The sequence below is a fragment of the Balaenoptera ricei genome, chromosome 17, assembly GCF_028023285.1.
Source record: "Balaenoptera ricei isolate mBalRic1 chromosome 17, mBalRic1.hap2, whole genome shotgun sequence".
NCBI lineage: Eukaryota > Metazoa > Chordata > Mammalia > Artiodactyla > Balaenopteridae > Balaenoptera > Balaenoptera ricei.
The window spans coordinates 20,204,136-20,221,657 of NC_082655.1; positions in this window are offsets into that span (position 1 = coordinate 20,204,136).

Here is a 17,522-nt window from a genome sequence, read left to right on the forward strand (position 1 = left end):
GATGAGCAAATATATAAGGTGAAATCAGTCTGTTGCAAGATCTGAGAGAGAGAGAGAGAAAGAGAGAGAGCACGTGCTTTATCAGTGGCTCCAAAGCAGGTGTTTTAAGAGGAATATAGGGTTTAGAAAATGGCAGGCCTGGGCATCAACGTACAGCATGTAGTGGGGGAAGTTCATAGAACTGTGGGCCTTCAAGATGGTCTATTTCCCCCGGTTTTACAGATGAAAAGTTTCCAAAGCCCTGGACCTGCACCACAACCCAGCACTCCTGTTGTTGCCCTGGACTGTCCCACCACTTCATCATTTAGTTGTTCTGAAAGCAGTGGCAGTGTCTCTAGGATACATCCCGTTTGCCTCTAAAAGGAAGGCTTTTTTTGGCTACAGCAAAAGGAAAGTGGGAAGATAAAACAAACTTTAATTCATCTGTTCTTACTCACAGGCTTCCCATCAAGGATGGGTTTTATCCTTATTTAGAATCAATACTAAGTAAAGAGAGTATAAATATACCAATTGAAAAACTCTTTCTGTGGATGCCTTGGCAGCCACAGTTAAATTGCTTGAGGTCTACAGACACCATGCATTTTCCCCAGCGCTTATTCTGAAACCCTCAAGTGTTAAACTCAATCATTTCCTGGGACCCTTGATATAATAGAATCTAAGATATGTTAATAGGTTTTGTTTTGTTTTGTTTTGTTTTGTGTTTAGGAGGGAGGTTTGTAGTTCTGGGACAGTTAGGTAAATCCCTAACAGACCGATGGAGTTTTTGAATCTTAATTGGTTGTGTTGAATATTTTTCCCCAAGAGATAAGAGTAACTATATTTAATCACTATGTCTGAGAAAAGTAAGAGGATCTGGGTGAAACTGAGGAATTTCCCCTGGGCATTTCCCATAGGTTAGCCTTGTGTCAAGGGATTCAAACCTCAGAGAGCTCCTAGGGCCTCTGTGTGCCACTATAGGAAGTGGCACAGACTCTCAATCAGGTGACATTATCACACTAACTACTATTATAATCCAAGGGAAAGTCAAACTCCAAAGAAAGTTTAGATTCTTCACGTGTAAAATAGGAGACTTGAACTGACACATCCCTTTAGAACTTTTCTAACACTGATCTATTCCACTTGTGGGGCGTTGTTCTGGGCAAACACAAAATGAACCACAAGATAAGTGCGCAGAGCTGAGCATTTTGAGTAAATAAAAGAAAAATGCATGTTGGAATGCACCTAAAGGGTTTACAGCTGGATTTGTTCCCTAGCTTAGAAAACCTGAAAACCTTTGGATGGTGCAGTCTCTGGGCCAATGAGTCTCAAGTAGGTTCACTTTTTTAAGGACAGCAGGGGTGGATTTATCTTCCTAGTAGGTGAAACCAAAACAACCTTGAGTGATGAGCCCAGATCTTGGGCTACTCTCTGGTCCCTTTTCCACTACATTATGCTACCTAGATTTTCTCCTTCAGACTTAAAAGAAAGAACATGAAATGACAGGCAGATGACTTGGAAAATGTCAAACCATTATCTCCAGACTTTCTAAAAACTAGTTCCAGAAAATATCTCATATAAAAATGTTTTCAAGGTGCAAAACATGTGGGATACTAGAAAATCCATCTCTCTTGGAGTTTAGAAAGCATCATTTTAAAAAAAGCTCAGAAAGATCCTATTTAGAGAAAATCTGCGTGCATTTGCTTAAACTAGCATGTCCTAACTTATTTGGCCAGTGAAGACATACTCTACACAAACCACCAATTATCACTGTATCTGATTTGCAAAGACATAGAAGTGATTATTCGTGTAGGCATATGGAAAGATCACTTTACCTGTACTTTAAAGTGACTATGTCTCCCATCTTAGCATGTGCCCATCGGTAGCTCCTTTTCCTAATTACCTCATTCAGCACAGTTTGCTTTTCAGTACAGTATTTGACAGCCTGGCCTCAGTTGTTTTCGTTCCAGCCTTTGACATCACACCTCTGTATCCCCAAAATTACCTGGCATAATACTTGCAGGTCATGGATACTCAAATACTTGTGATGATCCTTTCACTGACCTTTACAAAATTTTTTAGTCATTCAAATGTGAATGCTCAAGTTGATCACGTGTACTTGGGCCCATCGACTTCTATAGCCCATTGGTTTTGTGAGATACTATCCAATGATGCACACCCAACCCTTCATGTGTCAGTTAGAAGAGCGCAGCAAATCTAATCTTTGCTTAAATATAAACCTGGAGTAAAAAGAAGCCACAAGAATCCTCCCTCAAAGCCAGGACACACAAATCAGGGTCAGCAGTTAAAGGCACATGGTCATCTGCCCAGTGACCTATCTTTACCCTTGGGGGCTGGTAAAGTTCCAGACAAGCCCTGGTGGGGAGGATGGATGGTGAGGAGGAACGAGTGCAGACCAGAGTGGCCAGAGGGTCCACGCGGCCTGGAGTGGCTCCACACAGCCCTGCCGTTGGTTAGAATCTCAAACGATAAGGTCACAGCCATTAACAAGTAGCAGATACAAACGGGCACAGGGAACCACATGTAGCCATATGCACATATCGATCAGAAGGAACAAAAACAAATCATTTAAGAGGAAATATGTTGGTGGAGACAAACGTATAGGTACAAAAGAAATTGGAACACTTGTACACTGTTGTAGGAATGCAAAATGGTGCAGCCACTATGGGGGTGCCTCAAAAAATTAAAAATGGAAGTATCATATGATTCAGCAATCCCACTTCTGAGTATTCATCCAAAAGAACTGAAATCGGGATCTGAAAGCGATATTAACACAATATTCACAGCGTTATTCACAATAGCTAAGATGTGGAAACAACCTAAATGTCCATTGACAGATGAATGGATAAGGAAAAAGTGGTATTTACACACATGAACTATTATTCAGCCTTTAAAAAATGAAATTCTGTAATATGTGACAACATGAATGAACCTTGAGGATATCATGGTAAATGACATAAGCCAGTCACAGAAAGATAAATACTGCATGATTCCATTTATAGGCGGTATCTAAAATAGTCAAATTCAGGGACTCCCCTGGTAGTCCAGTGGTTAAGACTCCATGCTGCCAATGCAGGGGGCGCAGGTTCCATCCCTGGTTGGGGAAATAAGATCCCACATGACGCGTGGTGCAGCCAAGTAAAGAAATTAATTAATTAAAAAAATAAAATAAAATAGTCAAATTCATAGAATCACAGAGCAGAATGGTGGTCACCAGTGGCCAGGGGAAGAGAGAAATGGGGAGTGACAAATCAGCGGGCATCAAGTTTCGGTTAAGCAAGATGCATAAATTCTAGAGACCTGCTGTACAACACTGCACCTGTAGTCAACAATAATGTGCTCCACACTCAAAAATTTGTTAAGAGGGCAGATCTCAAGTTACGTTTCTTACTACAATAAGATTTTATAAAATAAAAGATGAAATAAAGGTCCTTGAGATGCTGCAGGTACTTAATACATTGCATCATTATTCTGACTCAGTGGGCTCTGAATAAGAGGGTTTGCTTTAGTGAATGAGAACATGTGTAGACTGGAGTCTAACATGCTGTGTTCAAAATCCTCCTGATCCCTCAATTTTATAAGATTAAAATTAGGGACTTCCCGGGTGGTGCAGTGGTTAAGAATCCGCCTGCCAACGCAGGGGACATGGGTTCGAGCCCTGGTCCGGGAAGATCCCACATGCCGTGGAGCAACAAAGCCCGTGTGCCACAACTACCGAGCCTGCGCTCTAGAGCCCGTAAGCCACAACTACTGAAGCCTGCGCGCCTAGAGCCCGTGCTCGGCAACAAGAGAAGCCACCGCAATGAGAAGCCCGCGCACCGCAACGAAGACACAATGCAGCCAAAAATAAATAAATAAAATAAATAAATTTATTAAAAAACAATTAAATGGAATTATATAGGGCATATATAGCATGGAGGCAGTTCCTAACATATAGTAAGTATATTTTGAACATGTTTTTTAAAAATAGGATAGTGTGAAGACCTTACTATTTTGTCATTATTAGTTGGTCTTTCTTTAAAGTTTACAACCTCCAGATTAGCTCGACACATCTCTCTTGGCTTACTTCACTTTTCCCTTTTGTTTCCCTCCTCTCCCTTCTCATTCCTGTGTCATTTCTTCTCTCTCTGATCTCTTATATACCAGGTCAACCACAGTCTTTTAAATGCCTACTCCCCTCCAGTGAGAGAGAGAGAGAGACAGAAGTTGGCCGTGGAGTGAAGGAGGGTCACAGTAGCTCTCACACATCTCAGGATCTGAGGAACAATGGAGGACAAATCATTTTTCATCTCCCATGAAACTGCCATAATCTAGCCTCACTGCTCTGCTCCTGAACTCATAACAGCACCCTAAGCTCACTCGGTTCTTGGCTTAACTGCCTTTGATTGCGATAAGGGCACATACCAACCCATAATACTTAGGTAACCATCAGGATACTGTCCAAGACATACTGACTCCTTTCTTTAACTGGAAATTATTTACTTAACAAACACTTCCCAGAAATCAAATGTCAGTCAGCTACTAATTTGAAAAACAAGCAAATTCAACAATTTAGCAGAAGTGGCTCCAAACAACAAATATGCATGCAAACATCTCTCTAATAGACATAAACAGTTTTTAAGTAATCTTTTTAAAAGTGAGTACAAAATATAGACAGAAAAATACACAAATTACAAGGTTAAAGCTTGATAAATTTTCACAAAGGGAACACACCCAATCAGCCATCACCCTGACCAAGAAATAGAACATTTCAAACATCCCAGGGTACGTCATCACCCCTTCTTTCAGTCACCACCCCTCCAAGAGTTTTAATACCATAGACTAATTGCCTGATTTTGAACTTTTCTTAAATAGAATTAATCAGTCTCTAGTCTCTTGTGTCTGGCTTCTTCTGCTCAACACGTGGTTATATGATTCATCCAAATGAGGGACTTCCCTGGTGGCACGGTGGATAAGAATCCGCCTGCCAATGCAGAGGACTCGAGTTCGATCCCTGGTCCAGGAAGATCCCACATGCCGCGGAGCAACTAAGCCTGTGCACCACAACTACAGAGCCTTTGTTCTAGAGTCCGCAAGCCACAACTACTGAGCCCACGTGCTGCAACTACTGAAGCCCGCGTGCCTAGAGCCCGTGCTCCACAACAAGAGAAGCCACTGCAAGAAGCCCGTGCACCGCAACGAAGAGTAACCCCCTCTCACCACAACTAGAGAAAGCCTGCAAGCAGCAACGAAGACCCAACGCAGCCAAAAATAAATAAAATTAAATCTTTTTTAAAAAAAAAGATTCATCCAAGCAATTCAGGTATCATCAAATTTAGCTGATGAAAATATAAATTAATTTTAATAATTCCGAAAAGTTTAGAGTATATCAAGTCTTAAAATGTTCATATCCCTTGATTCAATGATTCTACCTCAAATAATCCATTCCAAAATTTTTTTAAATAGGTGAGAATTTACATTCTAAAATGATTATTAAAGATATATTTAACTGTGATGAAAATAACAATATGGGAATAGTTTCATCCATGCTATTGCATGCAGCCATAGTCCCTTTGTTTCACTGATGTAGATTAATCCTCAGCAGCAGATTTCAATTAGCTTTATATACCAAACCCAGCACACTTCTGATTGCTTATAAGCAGGAGTTATATATGGACTAGAGGCAAGATCAACAATCTGCTTAACTCTCAAACAGCTCTTTTTACTTATTCTTTCTCATACAGACCTCCCCTTGGCAATAACCTGAGACCAGCCGTTTGAAAAAATTAGCTTTCAAATTATGAATTTCCTGCCTCCTTTTTCCAGGCTCTGCCCCACCAGTGATTCTCCACTTCCCTCCACTACCTCTCCTACTTCACCCACCCTTCCCAAAGGTATGAACATCCGGGAGTCTGAGGTGTAATATTTTCCTTCCCTACCAATATGAAAAAAAAAAAAAAAACTACATGGGCAGAGGATGTTGGACAGTTTTCAATCCCTGTCTAATGGGGTCTTCACACTCTTCACCGTTTTGTTTGAAGTGTCATGGGTGTTCACACAAATATATATAAGAAGAAAAATTGTTCCCACATAAAAAAAATTATTTAGGATCTATCTGAGCCAAAACTGTTTCCTACCACTTGCAGTAGGTGGAGAAAAATGAGAGTTGACTATAATGAACTAAAGTGAAGGTGAATGTTACATCCAAGCAAGTGGATGCCAAGAGACCATGTATATGTTTGACTCAGCCGTGGAAAAAGCCCTGTAGTATGGAAGAAAGACGGAGATGCTAAAAATGGAAGAAAGGTAGCATACCAGGCAATACAGTTGCTCCACAATGTCATTCCTGCCCAACCCAGAGGGGCATAAATAGAAATATTCTGGAATTAAGTACTACTGATATTTAAGCCCAATTTCCAGCAAGGTCAAGACTAATAGTGAGTTGTGTATTTTACTAACTTAGGTTGCAAGCGCCTTTGGGCGGATCTGGTACCTTCTTCTATATCTCACTCGGCGCCAAGAACACTGTTAGCCATCAATAAAACCATAATAGACCTCGAGTCTTCAAAGGCCAACAAAAACACATACACTGAGCTAATGGGGACATTTACAGGCAAGAATTGTGCACCAAGCTTGTTTTCTATTTGCTTTGATTTTGTTTTTGTTCTTCTAGCTATAAATGAAAAAAAAAAAACTATTTTTAGAATTTCAAAAGGCTCTCTCTGAGATCTCACCTCTGAGTTCACAGTAATTTCAGGAAAATGGGAATGTAGTACTTAACACTGCAAAGAATAAATGTATACTTTGAGAACTCTTTGGTTATTCCTCCCCCACCCCTATATTCTCTTCCCTTTGGAGAAACCTAGAAAAATAATTTTGTCCAAGGCCACCCTGAAATTCAGTGACAATTCCAGGAATAAAATTTAGATGTTTCTTTCAACATTGTCTCTGATCCAGCCTAGGAAGAGTCATCATTTTCCCAATATTTCCATTGTAAGTGTCCTTGTGATGGGCCAACTCAACTTGTTTGTGTTTCTGAAAATAACACAACTTGATGGAGATAGGGATTGTGAACAATAGACACTGAAGCAACACAGACTCAGAGACTAGTAGGTTGCTCTATGAACAAGAATGGCTTTGACTTCAACCACGGTTCTTTGAACCCAGAGAAAGACCGCATATAATGAGTATCAATCACTGGAAAACTCAATGGTATTAATGGAGCTTCTATTATAAGTACTCAGAACACGAAAGTTTCTGTGTCCCTCATATTCTCTTCCTCTAAAATACCAGTAGAAAATGATACAACTGCAAGTCATGGACTTTATCCATCAAAAAAATAAATAAATGAAAATTTTTGGAGGAGCCAAAACATATCAGCACAGGAGCCAAAACATACCAGCCAAAACATACCAGAAAATTGTAATGCAACATGGTAGAGCAGAGAGAGAATGGACCATAGAGGCAGATACACCTGACTAACAATTCCAGTTTTACTTGTTACTAGTTCTACAGTTTTCTAAATCTCTCTCAGCTTAATTTCTTCACTTATAAAATCGGGACTGAAATATTTTTTCAGAGCTCTTTCAGCTGCAATTATCAAAACAACCCAATTTTGTATAAGCAAAAGCATAAATAAATAAGAAATAAAAGAAATTTATTGACTATGTAACTAAAAAACCTAGGAGTCTCTAGCTTCTGGCACACTTGGATTCAGGTACTCAATACTGCCAGGAAGTGATCTCTCCCATATACCTTCTTTCTTCTGAAATGGCTAAATTTTCACGTATGCTTTCCCATCATGATGTTCCCCACAACTCAAGGGTAATATCCTCATAGCCCCAAGTCTAACGTGATGAAGGTTTCTCTTGGCCAACAGGTGTAACAAGAGTTTACGAACTGAACCTCATTTATTCTGATTAGTTATATGTTCAGAGCTGGAGGCACCACTGGAAGGTACTGTACATCAGAGTGCTATTACCTGGATAAAGGTAAAAGACTTCTGGAAAGGCCAAAGCAACCAATGTCTTCTACAGTGAATCTCAGGATTATTGTAGAAGCAAACAAATAAAACTTATTCTAGTACCCTATAATTTCCACTAAGACAACAATAAATTAAAGTCATCCTTATAGGTGGAGGAATCTTTGACGTTCAGGAAATATTTGCTTGTATTGACCCCAGTTAAGCGCACAACACACTTAGTAGTGAAATCTCCATGATCTCCACAATATTCTGCCCAAATTAGGTAAGAGTGCAAGATGAGATTTTAGCTGGATTGAAAGGGGCACAGGATTTAGCCAAGCAAAGAAGAACAGAGAAGTCATTCTAAGGGGAAGTAATAAAACAAGATAATGACGATATATTTTTCATATAAGAAAGAGTTTTGTGGGTAAGATGAGCATTCTAACCAACAGAAAATGGCATATCATGAAGTAAATTTGTAAATATTCTAGTAGGAAGAGTCTGCATACCTCCAACAAAAATAAAATTTACAGAATTAAGTTGTTTAAAATGTCATTAGCATGGAAAGATGTTTTTGGAAGTACTCATTCAACAGAGTTCTTTGGGAAGATACTCCTCTTCCTTAAGCTGGTCTGCATTCAATGAGGCAGGCTGTGTGCACACATAAATTTGACAAATGAGATTCAGCCCTCTTCATTAAGGACACAATTAGCTCACTCCAGTACAGATGAGGACTTATTGGTTTAAGCATGTTAATAAAAGCCTGGCTGCAGCAGAGAAACAAAAAGTAGTTTAAAATGAGAAAATTGCATTAATATACATGATGTGGGTTCTAACTGGGGCCAAAATGAAAACTATTTCCTGGATTTCAGATAGAGATCTGTCCAACAACAACATTATTTTGAGCATTTTGAAGGCAGACTTCAAATAAATAATGAAAAGCAAGACAGAAACATTTAACCAAATGTGAAAAGAGTTTTTTTAAAACACATTGAGAGTGCCAACCATAAATAATTTTTGCAAGCAATACTAAGCCAGACTTACCATCCTTCCGGTAATGCACCTACATCAGGCACCAAGAATCTTTATTTCTGGCTGTGATGAATTCAGATGAGTTATCCCGTTCTCAAAAAGATGTCTACAGAAGGCTCTACTGACTGCCAAAAGCACTATTCTCTCAAAATAGAAATCCTTTCTCAGTTCGACTTAAGTCTGTTATGATAATCTCAGGGAATTTACCAGTCTGGGAAGATTTATTTCATGGAAATGAAGTGTTTCCAAGGTTTAAAGAAATTCACTCCATATTTCGGGAAATGAGCATGTGATACATTTTGCATGCTGTCTTAATAGAAGAAGCAATAGCTCTTTCTACAGGGTGCTGTGAGGTATTGAATAAAAGCTGTTGTATGGTCACAATCAAGGAGTAAAAACAAGACCTTGAAAAAAGTGAATATAATAAACTAAAATCTTGAGAAAATAAGGGCATTTTAAGGCCAAAATGGCAAGGCACTAGGTTCCAAAACAAAAAATTCAATTCTAATTATTTTTCATTATTATAAGCTTGTTTCTAAATATGAACACATTGAGGAGTGTCTATGTCAAGTATTCATTGGATGGTATGACGCCTGCCAAGCATCTCTATTGCTTTGGGTCCTATAGTTTAGTGTTTGTGGTGTAAAGAGATCTTTCCTCAACTCTTCCCCCAACCAAGAGCTCTGAAGCCAAAACAGAGTTAATGCTGTGGCTAAACAAACAGAGTTTTGATTACAATAAGAGTGTGCACAGGGACTTCCTGGTGCTCCAGTTCTTAAGAATCCACCTTCCAATGCAGGGGCTGCGGGTTCGATCCCTGGTCAGGGAACTAAGATCCACATGCCACAGGGCAACTAAGCTCGCACACCGCAACTACTGAGCCCACATGCCACAGCTAGAGAGAAGCCCGTGTGCCACAACTAGAGAGAAGCCCGCATGCCGCAAAGAAAGATCCCGCATGCCACAACAAAGATCCCACATGCCGCAACTTAAGACCTGACACAGCCAAATAAATAAATATTTTTTTTAAAAAAAGAAAAAGAGTGTGCCCAGCTTTCTAGATGTCTGATTAGCTGTGGAAGATCAAGTCAGCCTTGGGGTTTTGCTCATAGGAGAGACACCTAACCTCATCTCCAGAAAACAAGAAGACTTCTATGAATAGGGGAAATATAAGCCATGAATTGAAGGAGGCGGGAAGGAGTTATTCAGGTAAATAGGGTCTTGAGGGGGACTGGCATGTGCAAATGACCAGCAGCCAGTGGGAACATGGCTCTTTGGAGGACCTGGTACATGTTCCATAGAGTAAACGAGCAGTGTGTAATGGGGTAGCCAGTGGAGAGAGGAGGTTAGAAACGCAAGCAGAGACAAGACCATGCTGAATCTGGTAGGCCATGGTCGGGACCTGTACTTTATTCTAAGAGCAACGAGGAGCCGTGTAAATCATCAGAAAATTCTATCATCCCTACATAAGAAATATATCCAGAATCTGACCACACTTTTAAAACATCTTCATCTCCATCATGGTCCAAGCCACTATCAACTCCTGCCCAGAGTACTGCAATTGCCTTCTACCTGGCCTTCCTACCTTCCCTTGCTCCCTTCATGCTCTTCTCCTCTGGATACTCCTTACACCTCGACCCTGCTCTACTTTTCTGCACAGCACTTATTAGACATATTCTATATTGCCACCAGAAGGGCAGGAATAAAACAGTTTTGTTCACTACCCTATTACTTGCTTTTAGAAAAATGCACAGCCCCAAGTTGATGCTCAGTAAGGTTTTGATCATTGAGGACTAGCTTGTGCTTCCTATATTCAAAATCCTCCAGCGGCTTACCATTTCACGATGATGAGAAGTCAGAATCCTTACTCTGACTCCCAGGGCCCTGCAGGGCCTTGTCTTCCAGACTCTTGCCTCCTCTCTGCTTTTATCTCCTACCACTTACCCACTTGCTCCCTTTGCTAGAAACACACTTGTCTTTCCATTTCCTGACTATTGTAAGCATGCATCACCCCCAGGACCTTTGCACTTCCTACTCTCTATTGCTCCACATAGCTGTATAATTTGATCCTACACTTCCTTCAAATCTGCTCAAATGTCACCTGCCCAGAGAGGCCTTTTCTCTACCACCCCACACAACAGCAGCCCCTTCCTGCCACCCTGGTCATTCTCTTTCCCCTTACTTGGTTTTATTCAGTTTCATAATAGTGAAAAAGTGGAAAATACTTATCATAATACATATTTATGTGTGTTGCCTGTCTAACCCTAAAAGAAGATCCGTTCTATGAAGGCAGTAGATTTATTTGGGTCGTGACCGTTCCCTGGCATTTAGAACTATGTTTGATCCATGCTAGGTACCTGCATTAGAGGAATCAACTGGGAATCAGAAATTACATCAGTTATTTGATGAGAGGGAAATTAATATCAAGAGGTGCTAAGTACTATTAAGTTGTTAAGTAGGTACCTGAAAGGTACAAAGAGAACTCCCAAGGGTCCTAGAAGTAACCACAGCAGGAAACAAATACCACCTCTCTGGCACAGGGAATAAGGAAGATGCTGGAAATGTTAAATGTAGAAACCTAGGAGAGAGTCCTTGCGGAGCTGAAACTCAGGGCTCTGAGAAGGGGGCTCTCGTGGCTGGTGTCTCTGAGCTCTGAGGAGTGACCTGGTGGGCTTGGGACCCAGATCTTTGAAGAAGGACTGCTGGAGGCTGGGACTGGCAAGACGGCAAGTGTGATGAAACGGGCTCTTTTCACACTGAAAGAACTAATGGCACATTGGATCCAGCTGTTGCTTTGGGAAGGAACAACTGCTATGGGGTGAAGAAGCATTGCCTGGGTGATACTACTGGGAACAGAGAGCAGAAAGGAAGCCCTTTGGAAGCTGGGAGGAACGAGGAGATCCCTTCTTCCTCTTCAAGCGTTGCAGTCTCCTCCTGACGCCGCCGTTGGTGGAGTGTAACACGGAGCCAGCTAACCCAACCAAAATGTGGTTTGCACAGCCCCAGCCCCAGCCGGCAGCACAAAACTGAGCATTAAAGGGGGGGTTAGACGCTGAGAGACAACTCAGTACCTTGCACAGTACTCAATACATTTCTGTTGAAAGAAGATATTGAATGCATCGTAATGTCTTCAAAGATCATTTAAATTGACTAAAAATTAAGCATGCTGCTGATAATAAAGAGCAATTAAAAAATTATCCAAAGGACACAGAGGCAATTGAGGCTTGTCAGGCTACAGCCAAGTTAAGTAATCAATTTCTGTCACAGGCAGTGAATGGTATTCTGTTTCCTGGCAGCTGAGGTAAAAATGGAAATATGCCATGCATTAAAATTTAATTATAATAGTGCAGAGAGAACAGCACTTTATCTAAAGATAAAGTTTTGTGTTTTTTTTCCCAAAGCAGAGGTTTGATATTTTCAAGCACGCATATTTGTTTGAAACCGCACAATTCAACACCAGGCAACGTGAAATAAAAAGGCTCAGTCTTGCTTACATTTTAGCTCATAGTATTGTGTGTGTGTGTGTGTGTGTGTGTGTGTGGTATGTGTGTGTGACCAGCTGTTGGTCTCATCTATAAAAGAACATCAATACATAAACTAGCAAACATCTCACTTTAAGAACTAGATTCTCAGGAGCCATCAGGATGAATTAGGAGCAAAATGCATGCCTGAATAAGAGAATAAATCCACTTGTGAGCCAAGAGTGACTGAATCCCTACAAAAGACATAATAGATTGACTTCTTGCCTGAGGATACTTAAAATCGAATGTCTAACAATTACAATGAATTTTGTGTTTTGCAAAATTTTATGCTGAGTTGCTCCTTATAGAAGTAAGATGCCAATAGACCTACACTGCTTCTTAAGTTCACTCTTAGAGAATACGACAAGGTTATCCGCATAAAGAAGGATGCTTGTATTTCTCTTTATTGCAGCAGGAGGAGATAAAATCAATTCATTTCCTACTTGTCCTATGTTGATAAAGATTTTAAAAAACAGGTGCTATAACTTGGTCCTGTTTGATATCAGTTAAGGCTGTACTGTTCTTCATGATGAAGATATTTCTGGCTACTCTAATTTTGGCAAATATGTTCAGTGAGAGAGACAGTAATAGTCGAGGTGACTGTCTAGATTGCATGAGTTGGCCTGTAAACAATTGTCCATAGAATCAGAGGTGGACGGTGGAGCAGTGATGAAGATTACATACAGCCTTGAGATGTTCTTAAACCCAAGGCACACCAATGCAAGTGCATCAAGATAAATAGTTATATTTTCAATTTTGAAAATGGACATGGACTAAAAAGATAACCTCAAGAAAATGAGACGACAAGCCACAGACTAGGAGAAAATATTTGCGAAAGACACATCTGATAAAGGACTGTTATCCAAAACATACAAAGAACTCTTAAGACTCAATATAAGAAAACAAGCAACCTGATTTAAAAAGTGGGCCAAAGACCTGAAAAGATACTTCATAAAAGAAGATATACGATGGCAAACAAGTGTATGAGAAGATGCTCCACGTCATATGTCATCAGGAAAATGTAAATTAAAAACAACAATGAGATACCACTGCATACCTGTTAGAATGGCCAAAGTTCAGAAAATTGACGACAACTACAACAACAAATGCTAGCAAGGCTATGGAGCAACAGAAACGCTCATTCACTGCTGATGGGGGTGAAACATGATATAATCCCTTGGAAAATAGTTCGACAGTTTCTTATAAAACCAAACATACTCTTTCTTACCATACAATCCAGCAATCATGCTTCTTGATATTAACCCAAATGAATCTAAAATTTATGTCCACACAAACCCACACATGGATGTTTATAGTAGCTGTATTAATAATTGCTAAAATTTGGAAGCAACCAAGATGCCCTTCAGTAAGAAAATGGATAAATGGTGCTATATCCATCCATACAATGGAATGTTATTTAATGCTGAAAAGAAATGAGCTATCAAGCCATGAAAAGACGTGGAGGAAACTTAAATGCATGTTAGCAAGTGAAGGAAGATTGTAACCAATACACCACTCTGAGGTCAGATGTAGATAATGGGGGAGGTTGTGTGCAATATGAGAACTCTCTGTACTTTCCGTTCAGTTTTGCTGTGAACCTACAACTGCTCCAAAAAATAAAGTATTAAATTTTTAAAAAGCATGGATTGATTGCCTATGTTACATTGAAACTAATATTTTATCACAACTTGACTTCTTCTTTTCTTACTTATGGGTGAGGAGGAAGTGGTTCCATATTTATATTCCTCTCCTCTGTAACAGCTGGCTCATAACTCTTACTCTATTTTCTATCATTTCCCTCATTTTCTGTCTCCTATTAGTTCTGTTAATGGCAACTGTTAAATAAGGAAAAAACTGCTTTCAGGGTAACAATCAAAAGTTTTATTTAAAAAGTGATCAAGATTATTTAAATTGGTACCCTGGAGACAGTGTAGTTAGAACTCTTAAGAAATTCTGACCACATCCGTTTCACTAATCTAATCTCTCTTCTCATTACTAATTGATTCCAAATTCCATTAATTCCCTAGCCTGACTATGGTGTAAGCTTTCCAGAAGTCTCTGTAAGAAACACTTTCTGCTTCATGGAACTTCTTGCATACCATTCAGTCTGCTTTCCCTTTGAAGGCCTGTTCATAAGACAGAATGGGAGAGAGAAGGTGAGTCAGAGAGATTCTGTCACTGACAGCTGTACATTGTTAATAATACTAATAGCTACCTAATATGAACCACCAACCATGTGCCAGATACCATGTTTGGTGTTCAAATGAAAGTAAGTATTGTGCCCTTTAGAGTTGAGGAAACCAAGGCTCAGAAAAGGCACATAACTTACCAAAGGCCACAAGGCTGATGGTTTTCTGGATCCTCTGTTTCCAAGTATCAGAAATAAGACTCCTTATTAGTTACCTATTTTATATGTAGTAGTGTGTATATGTCAATCCCAACTGTATAGCACAGGGAACTCTACTCAATACTCTGTAATGACCTATATGGGGACAGAATCTAAAAAAGAGTGGATATATGTATATGTATAACTGATTCACTTCGTTGTACACCTGAAACTAACACAACATTGTAAATCAACTATACTCCAATTAAAAAAAAAAAAGACATAAGACTCCAACTCATTTAGTCAAAAAAGGATAAAGTTTGCCTAAAAACTTACAAAGAAGTTTAAATAAACAGACCAAATGAAGGTCACAGATGCAGCCTGGCTTTAGGGATAATTAGAACCAGCAACTCAAAGTCCACCAAGCCTTTTTCCGTATCTCTCCCCTCTGGTCTTCTCTGCATGTGTCACTTATTCCCTCTTATTGCAGACAAGTTTTCTCCCTTTGGCAGGGAGAAAACAGCTCTAAAGATTTTTATCTTAAAATGTCTGTCCCTGGAGAGATACTTTCTTTGCACTTATCAATGCAAAACATCGTAGCAAAAAAAGTTCTGCTCATCTTGCCCACCCCTCTGGGTTAATTAACTCTCTCTATTCCTAAAGAAACCATGTGGATGACAAGAAATGGGAGTGGGATTGGAAAGAAGATCCAGGAGAACTGGAGACAATTCTCATAAGGCAAACTCAGATATGTTCACTACAAAAACCATGATGTAAGGCCTACAACTATTGGTCTCATTATACAGGTAAGGAAAATAAAAGTTAACTAATTAAAAGAAATTAAAGTGTAAGTTGCTCAACATAACCCAAGAAGTAAGTATATGGGACTGCACTAAGTTCTCTCTAAGTTCACTGTGTTTTTGTCTGTATCTGTTTCCAGCCCTAAGCAAAGAAGGTGGCTCAGAGAAAGCTAGTGCTAGAGCGAAGGTTGATTCACAGCATCTCACAGGACCAAGCTGATGCCAAAGGAACTTGAAGTCCACAGACTAGATCAAAGCCCAATCCCTCTGGCATCCATACTCTTAAGATAATTAGAGACAAACAAATTAATAAAGAATGAGAGTAATGATATTGATTGCTATCTTTATGCAGTGAAATTTGCTTATTTATTACATAAAATAAAACTTTGAAAAACAGGAAAGATTATCACCGTTTCACATAAGTGGAAACTGAGACTAAGAGGTGAAAATATCTGCCTAACGCCATGGTTGATATTCAAACCTATATCTAACCAGCTTCAAAGTTTGTGTGATTTCCAAATATCTTCTACTTCCAAAAAGAAGGTGGAAAAGGATGTATAAAGATTCTCCCAAATAAAGACAGTAAATAACTGTAGCACCTGTATTTGCCTTGATCTCAGCTGGATGAGTGATCTCTGAAAGAAAAGGGAACAACAGACACTTACGTGCTCTGCAGAGCTGGAGTCCCGGCAACTAAGAGCAAGGGCTTGAATCTGATATCAAGACTCCAAATATTAATCGACACCCAGGGATCCAGTTAAACAAGAGAGTCTTCCACCTGAGGAGCTTACATCTTCATTGGGAAAACAGACTAAAATTTTATGTAAAACAAACAAACAGGTAACTTATGTTTTACTATATACCATTAAGAAGTTAAAATAGGAAAACAGTGGCGGTGAGTGAATGTGGATGCTGGGTTATTTAGTGTCGTCAGAGAAGCTCTCTCTTAGGAGGAGATGTGTATTTAGTCCTGAATTACAAGTCCCCAGCAGCCATGCAGAAATCTGGGTGGGGTGGGAAGTGAGGGGTGGGGAAAAGAACGGGGAAGATTGTTCCAAAGAGAAAGAAGATCACATGCAAAGACTCTGAGAAGGGAACAAGGCTGATCTGTTCATTGGGCAGAAAGCAAGCAAGGGTAGCTGGATCTCCGTAGTTGAGTTGAGAAATATGAGAAGAGGTTTGAGAGGTGAGGACCATCTGGATCCTGTAGGGCTTAGTAGGCAAAGCCAGGAGTTTGACTTTTTTTAAAAATAAATTTATTTATTTATTTATCTTTCTATTTTTGGCTGCATTGGATCTTCATTGCTGCACATGGGCTTTCTCTAGTTGCGGCGAGCGGGGGCTACTCTTTGTTGCAGTGGCTTCTCTTGTTGCAGAACACGGGCTCTAGGCACGCAGGCTTCATTAGTTGTGGCATGTGGGCTCAGTAGTTGTGGCTCGTGGGCTCTAGAGCTCAGGCTCAGTAGTTGTGGCACATGGGCTTAGCTGCTCCGCAGCATGTGGGATCTTCCCGGACCAGTCATTGGATAGTTTTATCTGGGAAGTGATGAAATCTAATTTGTATTTTAGAATGATGACTCTGAAGGAAGAATTATGGGAGGGGAGGGCCCACTTGAAGGCATGGAGATCAGTGAGGCTGGAGACCATTGTAGAAGAACAGACCAGAGACGACGGAGACTTAACTCAAGTTCTAGCAGTGAGATTTGTGAACAGTGGTCGGACTCAGGACACATTTTGATGGAAAAACATACAAGGTTGTATGTAGAGTGTGAAGAAAATAATCAAAACCCCCAAATCTTAGATTTTTGGCCTGTATGACAGGTTATATGGTAATGACATTTACTGAGATAGCAAAACCTTATGAGAGAACAGATATAGTAGGTGGGTAGGGGGAGGGAAACTTC